The sequence below is a fragment of the Pleurodeles waltl genome, chromosome 2_2 (assembly GCF_031143425.1).
Source record: "Pleurodeles waltl isolate 20211129_DDA chromosome 2_2, aPleWal1.hap1.20221129, whole genome shotgun sequence".
In the NCBI taxonomy this organism is placed as follows: Eukaryota; Metazoa; Chordata; class Amphibia; order Caudata; family Salamandridae; genus Pleurodeles; species Pleurodeles waltl.
In genome coordinates, this window is record NC_090439.1 from 1,163,695,348 (window position 1) to 1,163,715,383 (window position 20,036).

At 46.6% G+C, this 20,036-nt stretch overlaps 1 pseudogene; it reads right to left on the reverse strand.

Annotated features, from left to right (window-relative positions):
• Window positions 1–5,128: 5,128 nt before the first annotated feature.
• The window catches only part of LOC138278900 (zinc finger protein 585A pseudogene), a 31,890-nt pseudogene continuing 16,982 nt past the window's right edge, over window positions 5,129–20,036 (reverse strand).

Sequence of the window (20,036 nt, forward strand, 5' to 3'; positions counted from 1 at the left end):
TAAGAAGGGCGGGGCGGGGCGGGATGAGGGGCGGGAACTCCCGAAAGGGAAGGGTGTAGCCTTTTCCCACAATACTGAGAACCCAAGTGTCCGTTGTAACAGTCTTCCATTTGGTGAGAAAATGCTGTAATCTTCCCCCTACAGGAGAGGAGTGAGTGGGAAATGGTGGAAGCCTAAGGCTGCTTCCCCTGCTGCACCCCGCCAGAGGATGAGGAAGAGGCAGAGTGCTGCTGAGAGGCTCCTCTGGTGCGGACCCTACCTCTCCCCCTGAAAGATCTATAGGGATGGGAAGAGGCAGGTTGCTGATATCTTCCCCGAAAGGAAGAGGAGGAAGAGCCACGCCCAAATCCACGAAACCTCCTGAAAAATCTGGAAGAGGCCGTGGAAGAAGGAGCTTGGAGCCCTAACGACTTAGCCGTGGCCCTGCTTTCCTTAAAACGTTCCAAGGCCGAATCAGCCTTGGCTCCAAACAGTTTGTCCCCATCACACGGGAGATCCAACAATGTGGACTGTACATCTGCAGAAAAGCCCGAGTTACGGAGCCAGGCCTGTCTCCTTGCCACCACAGTTGTGCCCATTGCTCTGGCTACCGAGTCGGTGGTATCCAGTCCCGTCTGGATAATCTGGGTCGCAGCAGCCTGGGCATTTGAGACAAGATCCAAAAGACCCTGGGGAAGCTCTGTAAACGATGAGGAAATGTCATCCATCAGAGCATGAATATACCTCCCCAGGATACAGGTTGCATTGGTGGGTTTTAACGCCAGACTGCAGGACGAAAAAATCTTCTTCGACTGCGCCTCTAGCTTCTTTGAATCTCTGTCCCCAGGCACCGTCGGGAAAGAACCAGGCGCTGACTTGGATGAACAGGAGGCCTGCACTACCAAGCTCTCCGGCGTAGGGTGCCTAGATAGAAACCCAGGGTCAGTCGGAGCCGCCCGATACCTCCTGGCCACGGCTCTGTGAACTGCTGGGGAAGATACCGGCCTCTTCCACACCTCTAACACCGGATCCAGCAGAGCGTCATTAAATGGCAACAGAGGCTCCGCCGCAGCTGAGGCCGGATGTAGCACCTCTGTTAAAAGGTTTTGTTTAGCCTCCACCACCGGCAAAGGCAGGTCCAAAAAACTAGCTGCCTTCCGTACCACTGCATGAAAGGAAGCAGCCTCCTCAGTATATTCCCCCGGGGACGAAAGATCCCACTCAGGGGAAGTGTCCAGCCCACTGGCCGACTCCAGTCCACGCAGCCCATCACCCGAGTCCTCTAGCTCTCCTTCCTCCAGGGCTCGTTGGTACTCCTGCTCTTCTAATACACGGAGAGCACGTCTCCTGGAATGAAGTCGTTGTTCAATACGCGGAGTCGACAATGCCTCCGCCGAAGTCGAAGATCGGCGCTGATCTTCAGAAGCCACCGACGCCGCGTCCGGCGCCACAGGTAACTTCGGCGCCGACAAAAGAGCAGCTGAAGCAGATGGACCCACCGGAGTCACAGGCCGAAATCCCGACGTCGACGGGATGGAAATCCCCGGGGCCAATCCTTCTGAAGCCACCGGAGCGGCCACCGGCGCCGACACTGGCGCCGAGCCCACGTTCCCAAAAGGGAGAAAGGGCATAAAGGGTGCCGGCCGAAGAGGCGCAGGATCACCCAAAGAAAAGGCCAAAGGCCCAGCCGGAGCACTCCCTGGAGCCATCTGTTGGAAGATGGCATACATCGCATTCAAGAATGCGGAACTATCGGCTCCAGGGGTGGGAAAAGCCGGATACTGAGGTGCCTGTCTCGGAGGCGACCCCGACGCCGGCCTCGACGTCTGCGCCGGAGAAAACACCTGAGGCTCCAATACCTCAATCACCGACGCCTGTCCAGGTGAAGTTGGAGACGCCGGAGAGAGCAACGGCGTCGAAGGATGCAGCGTAACCGTGGGACTGATCTCCCATGTCCTTCGGCGCCGATCCGAAGACCTGGAACGAGTCTCCTTCGAATGACGCCGAGATTCTCTACGGCGCCGGGAGTCTCGATGACGCCGATGTCTTGGAGAAGAAGACTTCTTGTGATGCTTCTCCTTCGATTTAGCCATAAACAGCTTCGCCTCACGTTCCTTGAGGGCCTTTGGATTCATGTGCTGGCATGAATCACAAGTCGAGACGTCGTGGTCGGAGCTCAAACACCAAAGGCAATCGGAATGAGGATCCGTCACCGACATCTTGCCTCCACACTCACGACAAGGCTTAAATCCAGACTTTCTCTGCGACATTATTACCACAGCGAAAGACTACGCAGCAAAAATACACTGTAACCAAAAAAGTAACAGTTGCTCCCTCGAAGATAACCGTTTCGAATGCACGGAAAAAAGGGAACTGACGTCCGCACGTCGTCGAGGACCTCTTATTGCCTGTATGACGTCAGACGGCGTCGCGTGGGCTAGAGTGACGTCCTCGTCGACGTGCAGAGACTAGTAAGAAGATTTCCGTCGAATGCTGGCGCCGTGGGAGTATTCATTAAGTGAGGAATCCACAGGTAGTTGTATCCATCAGAATATTCACGTTTTAATAAATGCAGTCTTTCTGTGTATAATTAAACACCAGAGGAATCAATGGAAGGCCACCTATAAAAATGCATATAAAATCATACAATTGCTTTACCAAGTTCAGCTTTGGCAGGTTGGTCGCAGTCGTCAGTGGGCACGCTGCGCCAGCAGGAGAAGTCCGGGCGGCTCCCGGTTCCGGCGGGAGCAGAGTACGAAAGACTTGGAGCTGTTACAGGGCCACAGCCGGGTACCACTTGGAAAAGGTCTGCAGGAGCAGGTTTAACGGTGGTGCCTTGGGGTCCCCTTTGTGGTGTCGAGGTCTCAAGGGGTGAGGGACCCTTGGGGCATGGCTGGTTCCTTGTCTCAGGGTGGCTGGGTGTAGGGCAAATTGTTGATCCAAGGGCTGTGCGCAAAGATGCTTCTCTGGTGCCGATGCAGGTTGCGGTCAGAGTCGCTTGCAGGACGACAGTGGCACTCTTGGGGGAAGTCCAGGGTTTTCCTGAAGTCCCTTGACTGGGGCTTCCTCCTGATCCAGTTGCAGCTCATGGGGAGCTGTTTTACTTGGTTTCAGACATCCACTGACCAGTACCTGGGTACCTTAGTACCATTTACTAGGGACTTATAGTGGTAGCTAAAGGTGTCTCCAATTACCTTTTGTAGTGCTTTCCTCTTATTTAGTTTCTAAGCACTAACATAACACACCAGAAATGCACTTCTGAGGTCAAAGAAGACTTTTATTGTTGTTAATTCTTCCCCAACCCCAATTTTTATGTATGACGAATTAGTAGCTTTCAAGTCCGCGTTAATCAAACAAAATATATCAGTTTGCAATATACACAGCAGGTTATATTTATAAGATATTGAATGCAAAGCAAAACAAATACTTCACCGTGTGGGAAACTATCTACAGCTTCATCTTTCTAAGGTCTGCAAGCTGATGACCCCTGTCAGCCGCGAGAAAGAGATTCATCTACCCACACGGGATTGCTGGCAGCTGGCGCCAAGCTCCAGCACGAGGTCCGGCAGATTCGAATCTGACTCTCTGCAGCCTGTGTCATTCGTTACAAAGGTGTGCCCCCTCCTCTCAGACCTGGGAAACTGAGCAAGCCTTTTGGAGACTGGCCAGGTCTCCAAGACTACTCCTGTTCCCAAGCTCAAGCAGAGAGAACACCACCATGTACCCTCTCGTATCAGGTCTAGTCTACTGTGAGAAAAACATCTTGGTTCAAAAACACAGCTTGGAAAAATACAGCTTGGATTCTCAATTGCAATGTCTAACTCCACGTTAAAGGCAATAGGCAGCTAACCTAAATATCAAATGCAATGTCTAGTGTCATGTCAAAGCCAATAGGCAGCTGAGCTGAATACAAAATGCAATGTATAATATCATGTCAAAGCCCATAGGCAGCTGAGCTGAATATAAAATGCAATGTATAATATCATGTCAAAGCCAATAGGCAGCGGAGCTGAATACAAAATGTAATGTATAATATCATGTCAAAGCCAATAGGCAGTTAAGCTGAATACAAAATGCAATATATAATATCATGTCAAAGCCCATAGGCAGAATATCTAATAGCATGTCAAAGTCAATAGGCAGCTAAATTGAATACATCATGTCAAAGCCAATAGGAATGCAATGTCAAAGCCAATAGGCGGCTAGACTGGATACAGCATGTCAAAGCCAATAGGAATGGCTAATGCAATGTCAAAGCCCATAGGCGGCTCAACTGAATATAGAAAGTAATGGCTAATGCCATGTCAAAGCCAATAGGCAGAATACAGAATGTAATGACTAATGCAATGTCAAAGCCCATAGGCGGCTCAACTGAATACAGAAAGTAATGGCTAATGCAATGTCAAAGCCCATAGGCGGCTAAACTGAACAAAACATACAATGTGAACATTGAGCAACTAATATGCGCAGTGGTGAAACACAAAGTCATTGGTCAAAACAAACTCCATCAAATGGCAGTACATTCCGCCCTTTGACCAATGAATTTTTGTTTCACATATCTCCTGTTTCAAACAAAAACAAAAAAAAACATCAGCACAAAAAAAACATTATCAACAAGTCAGATTTGAATGATCAAAGCAATCCCTGTAAAGCAATAGAAGTGCATTAACACATTGATCTCATAACCTTTCACATCAGATACATCTACATAGAAAAGACTGGGCAATTTGTACTCTGAATGAGTCTCTAATTCAACAGTGTTAGCAATTTGATGTGGCATGAGTTCTGCTCATGTAAAGGTGCACGGTCCACCTGAAAGGTTTGCTGGAAGATAAGCAAAAGTCAGAGTTCCATACGAGAGGGAAAAAAAAAAAAAAACACAGCTTAGTTCCAGTGGAAGAATGCAATCAAACAAGTTGAACTTGAACTGAAGGTGCAGTTTGCGCAAAATGGATCCATGGTGCTGGCACTTTACTCAGCCAGGTTCAGGTTGGGGATTCGGTCCCTTCCCCGACCCCACACGCACACACCGGAAGGGGGACCACACAGCACACTCAGGGACAGTGGCGAAACGTGGTAGGATCTGCAAAAGAAACAAGTATGACTTTTCTTGCAAATAACATTTTTCATTTAAACTGCACCCTTCCTCTTTCTTTCCCTTTTTTTATAATCATCAGGACGTTTTTGGGGCCCTTTGTTACATTCGCTGCAGGTTCTGGAGGATCACTTGGGGCTTCAGCCCACACATCAGCACTGAGGTTTTTATCTGCTGCACCACAGCTTCCCTTTTCTTGCACTGTCAGAAGGGCTGGGGCAGACTCCTTCTTTAACAAACCTCCATTCACTGCACTTTTGCCAATTTGGGCCATTCTGTCTCCAATTTGTATGAATAAATCAAATTATTTTCTAGGTATCAGCATAATTTCGATTTTTCCTTGGTAATCTGCAGCAATCACTTTCCCTAAAACCTGATCAATTTGCCATTTCTGTCCTGGTAACTTTCCTCTCCCCAACTGCTCTGTGACTGCTTGCATGACAGATTGCTTTTGTGCGTGCTGCACAGTTTTTATCAAATCTAGGGGAATGTGCATCTCTCTCATCTCTGCCCACCTGTAAGTGGCTTTTTCTCTCAGCTGTTCACATTTCTGGGGCACCCACTTAGCCATCCCCACTAAGGCAGAATTCTGGGTGTATACTTCTCTCTCTGAATTTTTCTGATTAACATCTGCAAGGTAATTGAACCAGTTAGGTACAAGCCATGTGGCTAAAACATTATCAAAGAACCAAAAATCAGCATAAAAATGACACATCTCACGTAGCTCTTGCTTTAAAATCTGACACACATTATACAACGCTGTTCCTTCTACTGTGCCAGAAAACAACATTTCAGTCAATGAATCATTAGTAAAACAAACATGCTTTTTATCTTCAGTAGACACAAATTCAAATGGTGCACACAACTTCATTGATAACTCTTACCTGTGGTACTCTAGCCCTGTCTTGCAAGTACCAGATCCATTGTATGATTCTAGCTAGGGGCACTATTTTCTTTCCTTGTTCTTGAGTTACATGTACATCAGTTTTTTCTTCTTGCACTGCGCAGAAACCTAAAGTCTGCATTATTTCATTTGCCAAATCACAAGCGCGCAGCTGCATATCATTTTTCACAGTGACCATATACAAAAGTGTTAGGATTTCCCTCAAATGAGGGCTATTCTTTTTCCAAAAATCAAACAAGCTAATGAAACTCGGGGTGTCTTGCTCTAAAATCCTTCGTTTTACTTGTGTATTTTGCAACGGTAACTCGTAAATCACATTCTGGTCTCTCTCGTCCGTGTTATCAGTTAAGGAATGCATTTTGGCTGCCAAAAACCCTGGCTCACAGGAAACTCAGTGCAGCTCGGAGCTGTCTTAACCCCCTCATTACTGGAATGGGACAAGAAAGATTCTTCTAAAACAGCCCTTTTATAACTTTCAGTCGGGCTAATTTGCTCACGTAAATTCCTATTTTCATGTTCCAACTTCCTACATTTCTCCTGCATTTCTCTGTAAGCAGATAAAGGTATCCAGACCTTTCTGTCATCATTACTTCCAAAAGACACTTTTTCTACATATGTACAACAGAAATTATTTCTCAAAACACTATCAGGCATTTTAGCTACACATGCATTTTCAAAAATGGTCTGCTGTGCTCCTGTAATTCTCCAAACAGAAAACAATTCACAGTTTTTCTTAGCACCATCGGGCAGTTTACCAACACATGCATTCTCAGACATGGTCTGCCGTGCTACTGTGATTCTCCAAAAAAAAAACAATTTCTGTAATTCTCCAAACAACAAAAACAATTACACTTTTAAAGTGTGCACTTAGAAATCTACCAACTCGTCAACACCCTCTTAATCACCTCTTAATGACCGACCCCACTTCTGTTACCAATTGTAGTGCTTTCCTCTTATTTAGTTTCTAAGCACTAACATAACACACCAGAAATGCACTTCTGAGGTCAAAGAAGACTTTTATTGTTGTTAATTCTTCCCCAACCCCAATTTTTATGTATGACGAATTAGTAGCTTTCAAGTCCGCGTTAATCAAACAAAATATATCAGTTTGCAATATACACAGCAGGTTATATTTATAAGATATTGAATGCAAAGCAAAACAAATACTTCACCGTGTGGGAAACTATCTACAGCTTCATCTTTCTAAGGTCTGCAAGCTGATGACCCCTGTCAGCCGCGAGAAAGAGATTCATCTACCCACACGGGATTGCTGCCAGCTGGCGCCAAGCTCCAGCACGAGGTCTGGCAGATTCGAATCTGACTCTCTGCAGCCTGTGTCATTCGTTACAAAGGTGTGCCCCCTCCTCTCAGACCTGGGAAACTGAGCAAGCCTTTTGGAGACTGGCCAGGTCTCCAAGACTACTCCTGTTCCCAAGCTCAAGCAGAGAGAACAACACCATGTACCCTCTCTTATCAGGTCTAGTCTACTGTGAGAAAAACATCTTGGTTCAAAAACACAGCTTGGAAAAATACAGCTTGGATTCTCAATTGCAATGTCTAACTCCACGTTAAAGGCAATAGGCAGCTAACCTAAATATCAAATGCAATGTCTAGTGTCATGTCAAAGCCAATAGGCAGCTGAGCTGAATACAAAATGCAATGTATAATATCATGTCAAAGCCCATAGGCAGCTGAGCTGAATATAAAATGCAATGTTTAATATCATGTCAAAGCCAATAGGCAGCGGAGCTGAATACAAAATGTAATGTATAATATCATGTCAAAGCCAATAGGCAGTTAAGCTGAATACAAAATGCAATATATAATATCATGTCAAAGCCCATAGGCAGAATATCTAATAGCATGTCAAAGTCAATAGGCAGCTAAATTGAATACATCATGTCAAAGCCAATAGGAATGCAATGTCAAAGCCAATAGGCGGCTAGACTGGATACAGCATGTCAAAGCCAATAGGAATGGCTAATGCAATGTCAAAGCCCATAGGCGGCTCAACTGAATACAGAAAGTAATGGCTAATGCCATGTCAAAGCCAATTGGCAGAATACAGAATGTAATGACTAATGCAATGTCAAAGCCCATAGGCGGCTCAACTGAATACAGAAAGTAATGGCTAATGCAATGTCAAAGCCCATAGGCGGCTAAACTGAACAAAACATACAATGTGAACATTGAGCAACTAATATGCGCAGTGGTGAAACACAAAGTCATTGGTCAAAACAAACTCCATCAAATGGCAGTACACCTTTGCAATTTTAGGGAAAGAACACTGGCAACCTGGTTAGCAGGATCCCAGTGCACTCCAGTCCAAGTTGCATTCAGAAACCAGGCAAAAAGTGGGGAGGTGGGGGCTGCGGGTACTGCAACAAGGTGCCAGTTTCCCACACCCAGGGCATGGGGTACTACGGGTAGGCCCCTGAGGGCAGAAGCACTGATTGTGCCTCCCTGCAGGACCATGCATCCAGATGTTCCCAGCCCTGCCATTTCAGGCCGGATGTACTGGTGCAAACCTAAAACTCAAACTCTACATGGCACACTGCCTGTGTGCCCTGTCCACCATACACTGCATATACTACGGGTAAGACACCCCCTGTGGCAGTCCTTACAGCCCTGAGGCAGTGTGCACCATGTCATATGTGAGGCCACAGCTGAATGAGCAAAATGCTCCCACTGTGTCCTTGCCAAACCTGGGACATAGTGAGTGAACAGAACAACCATTTTAATACATGTGCTGGACACTAGTCAACGCGAGTTTCCCTACTACATGATGGCCACTCTGAACCCTGGGTTGTTTGGTATCAAACAACTGAGAATAATACATCCAAACTGGTACTTGTGTTGGATGTATCCCTAAATGTACCCAGGGGTCACCTTAGAGGTGCCCCCTACAAACGCTAACTACCCTGGCATGGTTGCTGACTGGCTCTATCCAGCCTGCCATGTCCAAACACCCAATCTACAAACCTTGGGGGAGAACCCTGTCTCTCTGGGTTGTAGAACAATGCCCTTCCTAAGTGGAGGTGCTAACACCCCCTCTCTCAGGAATGTGCACTGCCCTGGTGGCAAGCTTCAAAGGGCTTACCACCTTTGAAACTCAACCCCCAGGTCTGCTGCTAGCAGCAAATGGTCAACCCCTTTGAAAAACCCCACCTTTGGCGGGAGCAAAGGTGGGAAACCACATAAAGAGTAGGGGGTGTGGCCCCACCTGGAATGCACTACCCCTAAGGTGTTGCCTGCGAGGTGGACACCCCATTTCATTTTCCTCCAGCTTAGATCGAAGGAAAACAGCCAGTCGAGGATAGGGAAGTGACCATTCCCACAGGAAGTAGTCACTATAGTGAGTGTAGCCACCCAAAGGTAAGTGTCCCATTGGACACTACCAGGTTCGCCCTAAAACGCCCACTAAATTCAGAATTCAGTGGGCACCCCTAGACCAGGTAATCAGATTCGAAGGATACAAAGAAGATCAGCACCAAGAAGATCCAAGGCACGAGAACTGTGGACCTGCTGCACAAAGAAAAGGTGCCAAACCCTGCCTGCTGCATCTAGACCCGGCAATCACTGCTGGAGAGAAGCTGGACAACTGGACTGACCTCAAGAACCCCAGGGGACCTCCAGGCTTTGCCAACCGCCCAAGAATTCCCTCCAGAGTGGAGGTACCACTCTGCAACAAGGAAGAAACCAGCAACCAAGTGAGGGCCACTTCACTGACCGGCCCCTAACTCCTGAACTGGAAGTCGCAGCCAGACAAGACGACACACTAACGAACAAGAGGACAAACCTTGCAAGTGTGCCAAGTTTGGTGGCACTTTGCCCTTCAGTGGCCGACGGTATTAATACCCTGGGTACTGGTCAGCTGACATCGAACACCGGAAAACCAGTCTGCCCGGGGCTGAAAAAGGTCTAGGAGGAAGTCCCAGTCGAGGGACTTCAGGAACACCCCGAACCTCCCACCAGAGAGCCCCTGTTGTCCTGCAAACGACCCTTGAAGTGACTTACATCCACATCCAAAGACCATCTTTGTGCACAGCTCCTGGCTCACCAATTCGCTCTGCACCCGGCTGCCCCATGCGCTGCAACAAAGAGCCTGCTGTGCCTTAAGGGTCCCTCACCCCTTGCGACCTCGACACTCCCAAGGGGACCCACCATGAACCACCTCTAAATGTACCTGCACAGACCTTTTCCAAGTGGTCCCCCGCTGTGGCCCTGCACCAGCTCCAGAAACTTTTCACCGCTGCTCCTGCCGGAACTGGGAGCTGCCCAAACTTCTCCAGCTGGCACAGTGTGCCCACCAATGACCTTGACCAACCTGCAAAAGAAGAACTTGGTAAAGCAACTGTATGATTTTATGTGTATTTTTAAGGGTGAGGGTGACTTTCTGTTGATTCCTATGGTGTGTAATTACGCAGAAAATACCATTTTTATTAAACTTCAAAAATCCATCTCTCAAAAAGTACTTAAACAATTTTGATAATCTTGGTCTTAAAAGTTATATAAAAATCTGAAGTAGTTTTATAAATTGTTCTCGAGTTATTCCTTCGAATGTGTGAGCTGTATGATTGATACTGTGAGTACAACAAATGGTTTGCACTTCTCCAAGATTGCCCTAAATGCTCGATCAAGCTCTGTTAAACCGTAAAGCATTAGGTGATCTCGTTTTCACCTCTGTAAACCAATGTGTGGTTGCCTGGATCCCCTCCACACTGCGCCTAGCTTTGTACACTACATAGAGGGCAAGTCTCCTACAAACAAGGCCTTACACAGTCAGGAAGCATACTCTTGTGTTCTTCCCCCCAACTTCGATCAACACCACTACTACCCTCAACGTGTTATCATCCTCCAATTGCCATCATTCAATCTTCTTTGGATACAGTAACCTCCAAACCTTCTATGGCATCCCTGAAAATGGCTACTACTTCTTCAGTTTCCAACTCACCTTCACCTGCTGCCTTATCCGTGATAAGCAATCCACCGCTGTTTTTCCACCCAGGAACATACTCCGCCCTACAATCATATTCATGTAACTTCAGTCAAATTTGCTAAGCACCCAGATCAGTTCTTAATCCCTGAACGCACAAGTACCTTGGGTAATGGCTTGTTATCTGTTCTTACCAACACATAATTCCCTCAAATAAATGTTCAGAAATAGTTTGTAGCCCAGGCAGCAGCTAATGCCTCTTGCTCAATTACTGAATAATTTCCCTCTGCCCCAGTCAACAAGCTACTGTCTTCTCAGAATGTCCATGTATTTAGAACAATACCACTCCAATACCTACAGCACTGGCATCCATTGTTAGTTTAGTTTTAAACCCCATTTGAAATGAGACCAAAACCTTGGCATTGGCAATATTGTTCTTTATCTCAAGGCATGCCAGTTGTTGAGCCTCCCCATAAACAAATCTTTTCTCTTTCCTCAATAATTCTATCAAGGCCTCTGTCATGTGTGCAAAATCCTTAAGGAACCTGGAATAATATTCCACTAGGCCCATAAAGGATCACAGTTTTTCTCTGTCATTTGGCACTTCAGCATTTACAACCACACTTACAAGATTCAACTTTGGCTTTACTGCCTGCCTGAAAATTAATATCCTAAATACTCATCTTCTTGCACCAAAAAGTTGCAATTTGCCTTGCGCAATGTCAACTCTGCATTTGTAATTTGTTTCAATACCTCTTACAAATGTTTTATCATGAGTGGCAATACCTTCCCCAAAAATCAACACGCTGTCTTCAAAGAACACAACATTCTTCACACCAGCTAAAATATTAAATATCAATCTTTGAAAAATGCTTGCTGCTGATGACAAGCTGAAAGGAAGACGACCTCCACCACTGACACTTAAACTGCTGCTCTTGGATTCACAATAAAATGCAAATCATAGTGGTGAGACCACCCCAATATCGAAGGCCCAGATTCTGCCACACATACCTTCACAAATGTGTCAAGGCCTTGAAACTTGATCTTTAAAAGGATAGAGCCTGTGACATCTATGGCTGCACCTTGTTACCCTTTCAGAATCACGTTTGCGGAGTTTAATTTCTGGCTGGGTCACGTACCCTCAAATGTCTGTTAAGGAATTATGGTGAACAATGATCCAGAATCCACCATCAATTAAACATATTTTACATTTATGCTGCACACTGCTTTGGGTTGATTTTCCTTTTGAGTTCAGCCTTAGGTTCCTTTTTACCACGGCCATTCACCATCAACACTTTATGTTCAATTTCTTCTGATGCTTCTTTGAATGATGATACTCTACTCCTGTTTGCAGCTTTGCACATCCTGGAACCCCCGCTTTTTTCCACAGTTCCGATAGTCTTTGCCTATGGCAAAACAGTTCTTCTAATCACCCTGATGCACACTACTCCCACATCTTCAACATGACTTTGTAACCTGCTTCCCTGCATAGTTAGATATATTCATTACTTTACAGTTTTCTCCTTTACTGTTGTTTCCTTGAAAACTAATTGAAGGTTTCTTGCTCACAACATTCATCTGATCCCTAGTTTCATGTGCCTCTGCCACCTCACCCACGTTCTTGAGATCCAACTGTTGTATTTCTTTCATTAATCTCTCTCTCTTCTAACACCATAGCTATATTTATAGCTTCTTTAAGTGAAGGGTTGTTGGTAGCCAAGGGAGGAATGGAAGTGAAATTCCTTGCAAAACAAGAATGCTTAGTTCACGGGCAGCAAGAAATACACGAAATGAGAAGTGCTCGTGCTGCACAGCACTTTAAGGAGCTTCACAATGTAAGTAATTTAATGGCAATTCCATTAACCTAATTACAGTTGCCGGCCACGGACATTGCTCTTCAATGCAACTTTCCCAGCCCGCTGGGTTGTGTTTGGCACAAGCCTGCTACAACGCCTGGAGGACCTTGCTGATAGGGGACACAGATGTCCCTACAATGGAAGTTGCTTTGAAGTGCACTGTCGGGGGTTAAGATTTCTAAATACAACTATACATTTTGTTTTTCTCTTTTTTACCATCCATGGAACAGAGGTCTCTTGAATTCTTCACAATGTTCCTGAACCATGAATGATATTACCCATCCTCAGGACAAAGGAACTTTTTCAAATAATTTAAATTATTTTTTGAGAAATATGTTCAACTGCAAACACTAATGGATTGCACTCCAGATGTCAAATTGATTTCAAACTTTTATTTAAGTTTTGACCTAGAACTTGTAAAACAGAACACCTTTTCACATTACAGTTCTACGATATTATTTGATACCCAGGAAAACCTTAGCAATTCATAATTATTCTGTAGGAGGTCTCTGTTGGAGGTTCACAAATCACCCTCAATGCCTGAGCATGTAGCTATTGATTAACATAAGATGTTACATGAATATTCAGAGTTATAACCCTACACAAGTATGTATAATTATTCACTTGCTCTAAAGGTACCTTAACAAGTACCAATGAAATATACACTGCTTTCTAAACCTATTTATCAGATTCACATTTGATCTGACTATGTTTATGTGCAAAATAGTTCTCTGTAAATACAGATCCAATTCATTTAAACCACCCTGGGGTCCTATTGGAATAACTCCCGAACTATAATGTCATCTGTATAGATTAGGGTTCGAATTATGTCTGCTATTGATGGTGGGAGAAACATCCTTACCAGTTTTAACAGATCTGGGAAACCAAACAAATATCTTGAAAACAGATGGGAGATGTAGGAGGCTGGACTGGCTTGTAGTGAGTACCAAGGGGTACTTGCACCTTGCACCAGGCCCAGTTATCCCTTATTAGTGTATAGGGTGTCTAGCAGCTTAGGCTGATAGATAATGGTAGCTTAGCAGAGCAGCCTAGGCTGAACTAGGAGACGTGTGAAGCTACTACAGTACCACAAGTGTCACTTGCACAATATCATAAGAATACACAGTTATACTAAAAATAAAGGTACTTTATTTTTATGACAATATGCCAAAGTATCTCAGAGTGTACCCTCAGAGTGAGGATAGCAAATATACACAAGTTATATGTACACAATACCAAAAATATGCAGTATAGTCTTAGAAAACAGTGCAAACAATGTATAGTTACAATAGGATGCAATGGGGACACATAGGGATAGGGGCAACACAAACCATATACTCCAAAAGTGGAATGCGAACCACGAATGAACCCCAAACCTATGTGACCTTGTAGAGGGTCGCTGGGACTATTAGAAAATAGTGAGAGTTAGAAAATTAGCCCTCCCCAAGACCCTGAAAAGTGAGTGCAAAGTGCACTAAAGTTCCCCAAAAGACAAAGAAGTCGGGTTAGAGGAATAATGCAGGAAAGACACAAACCAACAATGCAACAACTGTGGATTTCCAATCTAGGGTACCTGTGGAACAAGGGGACCAAGTCCAAAAGTCACAAGCAAGTCGGAGATGGGCATATGCCCAGGAAATGCCAGCTGTGGATGCAAAGAAGCTTCTACTGGACAGAAGAAGCTGAGGTTTCTGCAGGAACGAAAAGGGCTAGAGACTTCCCCTTTGGTGGACGGATCCCTCTCGCCGTGGAGAGTCGTGCAGAAGGGTTTTCCCGCCGAAAGAACGCCAACAAGCCTTGCTAGCTGCAAATTGTGCGGTTAGCGTTTTTGGACGCTGCTGTGGCCCAGGAGGGACCAGGAGGTCGCAAATTGGACCAGGAGAGAGAGGGGACGTCGAGCAAGACAAGGAGCCCTCTCTGAAGCAGGTAGCACCCGGAGAAGTGCCAGAAACAGGCACTACGAGGATGCGTGAAACGGTGCTCACCCGAAGTTACACAAAGGAGTCCCACGTCGCCGGAGACCAACTTAGAAAGTCGTGCAATGCAGGTTAGAGTGCCGTGGACCCAGGCTTGGCTGTGCACGAAGGATTTCCGCCGGAAGTGCACAGGGGCCGGAGTAGCTGCAAAAGTCGCGGTTCCCAGCAATGCAGTCTAGCGAGGTGAGGCAAGGACTTACCTCCACCAAACTTGGACCGAAGAGTCCCTGGACTGTGGGGGCCACTTGGACACAGTTGCTGGATTCGAGGGACCTCGCTCGTCGTGCTGAGAGGAGACCCAAGGGACCGGTAATGCAGCTTTTTGGTGCCTGCGGTTGCAGGGGGAAGATTCCGTCGACCCACGGGAGATTTCTTCGGAGCTTCTAGGGCAGAGAGGAGGCAGACTACCCCCACAGCATGCACCACCAGGAAAACAGTCGAGAAGGCGGCAGGATCAGCGTTACAGAGTTGCAGTAGTCGTCTTTGCTACTTTGTTGCAGTGTTGCAGGCTTCCAGCGCGGTCAGCAGTCGATTCCTTGGCAGAAGGTGAAGAGAGAGATGCAGAGGAACTCTGATGAGCTCTTGCATTCGTTATCTAAAGTTTCCCCAGAGACAGAGACCCTAAATAGCCAGAAAAGAGGGTTTGGCTACCTAGGAGAGAGGATAGGCTACTAACACCTGAAGGAGCCTATCAGAAGGAGTCTCTGACGTAACCTGGTGGCACTGGCCACTCAGAGCAGTCCAGTGTGCCAGCAGCACGTCTGTTTCCAAGATGGCAGAGGTCTGGAGCACACTGGAGGAGCTCTGGACACCTCCCAGGGGAGGTGCAGGTCAGGGGAGTGGTCACTCCCCTTTCCTTTGTCCAGTTTCGCACCAGAGCAGGGCTAAGGGGTCCCTGAACCGGTGTAGACTGGCTTATGCAGAATTGGGCACATCTGTGCCCAAGAAAGCATTTCCAGAGGCTGGGGGAGGCTACTCCTCCCCTGCCTTCACACCATTTTCCAAAGGGAGAGGGTGTAACACCCTCTCTCAGAGGAAGTCCTTTGTTCTGCCATCCTGGGACAAGCCTGGCTTGACCCCAGGGGGGCAGAAACCTGTCTGAGGGGTTGGCAGCAGCAGCAGCTGCAGTGAAACCCCAGGAAAGGCAGTTTGGCAGTACCAGGGTCTGTGCTACAGACCACTGGGGTCATGGAATTGTCCCAATAATGCCAGGATGGCATAAAGGGGGCAATTCCATGATCTTAGACATGTTACATGGCCATATTCGGAGTTACCATTGTGAAGCTACATATAGGTAGTGACCTATATGTAGTGCACGCGTGTAATGGTGTCCCCGCACTCACAAAGTTCAGGGAATTGGCCCTGAACAATGTGGGGGCACCTTGGCTAGTGCCAGGGTGCCCTCACACTAAGTAACTTTGCACCTAACCTTTACCAGGTAAAGGTTAGACATATAGGTGACTTATAAGTTACTTAAGTGCAGTGTAAAATGGCTGTGAAATAACGTGGACGTTATTTTACTCAGGCTGCAGTGGCAGGCCTGTGTAAGAATTGTCAGAGCTCCCTATGGGTGGCAAAAGAAATGCTGCAGCCCATAGGGATCTCCTGGAACCCCAATACCCTGGGTACCTCAGTACCATATACTAGGGAATTATAAGGGTGTTCCAGAAAGCCAATGTAAATTGGTAAAATTGGTCACTAGCCTGTTAGTGACAATTTGAAAGAAATGAGAGAGCATAACCACTGAGGTTCTGATTAGCAGAGCCTCAGTGAGACAGTTAGTCACTACACAGGTAACACATTCAGGCACGCTTATGAGCACTGGGGCCCTGGTGAACAGGGTCCCAGTGACACATACAACTAAAACAACATATATACAGTGAAAAATGGGGGTAACATGCCAGGCAAGATGGTACTTTCCTACACAACCCCCCCAACCCCCCCAAACGAAGGACAATAAGACTAGCCATGACCTGATGAGTCTTCATTGTCTAAGTGGAAATATCTGGAGAGTCCATCTGCATTGGAGTGGCTACTCCCAGGTCTATGTTCCACTGTATAGTCCATTCCCTGTAGGGATATGGACCACCTCAACAATTTAGGATTTTCACCTTTCATTTGTTTTAGCCAAAGTAGAGGTTTGTGGTCTGTCTGAACAATGAAGTGAGTGCCAAACAGGTATGGCCTCAACTTCTTCAGAGCCCAGACCACAGCAAAGGCCTCCCTCTCTATGGCAGACCAACGCTTTTCTCTAGGGGTCAACCTCCTACTAATAAAAGCAACAGGTTGATCCTGGCCCTCAGAATTAAGTTGTGATAGGACTGCCCCTACTCCTAATTCAGATGCATCAGTTTGGACATAGAATTTGTTAGAGTAACAAGGGCTTTTCAGGACAGGTGCAGAGCACATGGCCTGCTTCAGCTCCTCAAAAGCTTTCTGACAGTTTGCTGTCCATAATACCTTTTTAGGCATCTTCTTGGAAGTGAGGTCATTAAGAGGGGCTGCAATGGAGCCATAGTTGTTAATGAACCTCCTGTAATACCCAGTGAGGCCTAGGAAGGCTCTCACCTGAGTCTGTGTAGTAGGGGGAACCCAATCAATAATTGTTTGGATTTTCCCCTGTAGTGGTGCAATCTGTTCCCCACCAACAAGGTGTCCCAGATAAACCACCTTACCCTGCCCTATCTGGCACTTTGAAGCCTTGATAGTGAGGCCTGCCTTTTGCAGGGCCTCCAAAACTTTCCATAGGTGGACCAGGTGATCATCCCAGCTGGAGCTAAAGACAGCTATATCGTCCAAATATGCTGCACTGAAAGCTTCCAGCCCTTGCAGGACTGTATTCACCAACCTCTGAAAAGTGGCAGGGTCATTTTTCAAACCAAAAGGCATTACAGTAAATTGGTAATGTCCTCCAATGGTTGAAAATGCTGTTTTAGGTTTAGCGTCTTCTGACAATTTGATCTGCCAATACCCTGCAGTCAAGTCAAAAGTGCTTAGATACTTGGCAGATGCCAGTGTATCTATGAGCTCATCTGCCCTGGGTATAGGGTGAGCATCAGTTTTGGTTACCAAGTTGAGACCTCTATAGTCTACACAAAACCGCATTTCCTTCTTTCCATCTTTGGAATGGGGTTTTGGTACAAGTACCACAGGAGAAGCCCATGGACTTTCAGAGTGCTCAACTACTCCTAGTTCCAACATTTTCTGGACCTCTTGTTTTATGCAGTCCCTGACATGGTCAGGCTGCCTATAGATTTTACTTTTGACAGGCAAGCTGTCTCCAGTATCTATAGTGTGCTCACACCAAGAAGTGGTACCTGGCACAGTAGAGAAGAGTTCTGAGAATTGATCTAGGAGATTTATGCAATTATCTTTCTGCTCAGCAGTAAGACAATCAGCCAAAACTACACCTTCCACAAGAGCATCTTGTTCTGTGGAAGAGAAGAGATCAGGTAGAGGATCACTGTCTTCTTCCTGTCCCTCATCAGTTGCCATGAGCAGGGTGAGATCAGCCCTGTCATAGTAGGGTTTCAGGCGGTTGACATGGAGTACCCTAAGGGGACTCCTGGCAGTGCCTAAGTCAACTAAATAAGTGACTTCATCCTTTTTCTCAACAATTGTGTGGGGTCCACTCCATTTATCTTGGAGTGCTCTTGGGGCCACAGGCTCCAAGACCCACACTTTCTGCCCTGGTTGGTACTGAACCAAAACAGCCTTCTGATCATGCCATTGCTTCTGGAGCTCTTGGCTGGCCTGAAGGTTCTTACTGGCCTTTTTCATATACTCAGCCATCCTTGATCTGAGGCCAAGTACATAATCCACAATATCCTGCTTAGGAGCTTTTAAAGGTTGTTCCCAACCCTCCTTTACAAGTGTTAGTGGACCCCTAACAGGGTGTCCAAAAAGAAGTTCAAAGGGGCTAAAGCCCACTCCTTTCTGGGGTACCTCCCTGTAGGCAAAAAGGAGGCATGGTAGAAGGATATCCCATCTCCTGCAGAGTTTTTCAGGGAGACCCATAATCATGCCTTTGAGAGTTTTGTTAAATCTCTCCACCAGTCCATTTGTTTGTGGATGATAGGGTGTGGTGAACTTGTAAGTTACACCACACTCCTTCCACATGGCCTTTAAGTATGCAGACATGAAATTGCTTCCCCTGTCTGATACTACTTCCTTTGGGAAGCCCACCCTGGAAAATATTCCCAGGAGGGCCTTTGCCACTGCAGGAGCTGTAGTGGTCCTTAAAGGAATAGCTTCAGGATATCTTGTGGCATGGTCTACTACCACCAAGATGAATCTATTGCCTGAAGCAGTAGGAGGGTCAAGGGGGCCAACTATGTCAACCCCTACCCTTTCAAAGGGAACCCCAACCACAGGCAGTGGAATAAGGGGTGCCTTTGGGGTGCCACCTGTCTTGCCACTGGCTTGACAGGTTTCACAGGACTTACAAAAATCTTTTGTGTCCTCAGACATTCTAGGCCAATGAAACAAGGGAACAAGCCTGTCCCAAGTTTTCATTTGTCCTAGATGCCCAGCTAGGGGAATGTCGTGTGCCAGAGTTAGGAGGAACTTTCTGTACTCCTGAGGAATCACTAATCTCCTGGCAGCTCCAGGTTTAGGATCCCTATGCTCAGTGTACAAGAGGTTGTCCTCCCAGTAAACTCTGTGAGAGTCACTGACATCCCCATTAGCCTGTTTGACAGCTTGCTGTCTCAGACCCTCTAATGTGGGACAGGTTTGCTGTGCCACACTCAGCTCCTCTCTGGCAGGCCCCCCTTCACCCAAAAGCTCAGCAGTATCTGCTTCCAGCTCCTCTGGTGTAGGTTCTGCACAGGGAGGGAATTCTTCTTCCTATGAAGTTGAATCCACTGTAGAGGGAGGGATAGTAGGAAGTGGTTTGCTTCTACTAGCCCTAGCTTTAGGGAGCACTTGGTCCATTGTTCCAGGATCGAAGCTTCCCTGTCCTTTTTGCCTTTTGGCCTGAGCCCTGGTTAAAGCAAAAATATGCCCTGGGATGCCCAGCATTGCTGCATGGGCCTCCAACTCCACATCTGACCAAGCTGATGTCTCCAAATCATTTCCTAGTAGACAGTCTACAGGTAAATCTGTGGCTACCACAACTTTCTTTGGACCAGTAACCCCCCCCCAGTTGAGATTAACAACAGCCATGGGGTGGCTAAGTGTGTTGTTGTGAGCATCGGTTACTTGGTACTGGTGACCAAGTAGGTGTTGTTCAGGGTGGACCAGTTTCTCTATGACCATAGTCACACTGGCACCAGTGTCCCTGTAGGCC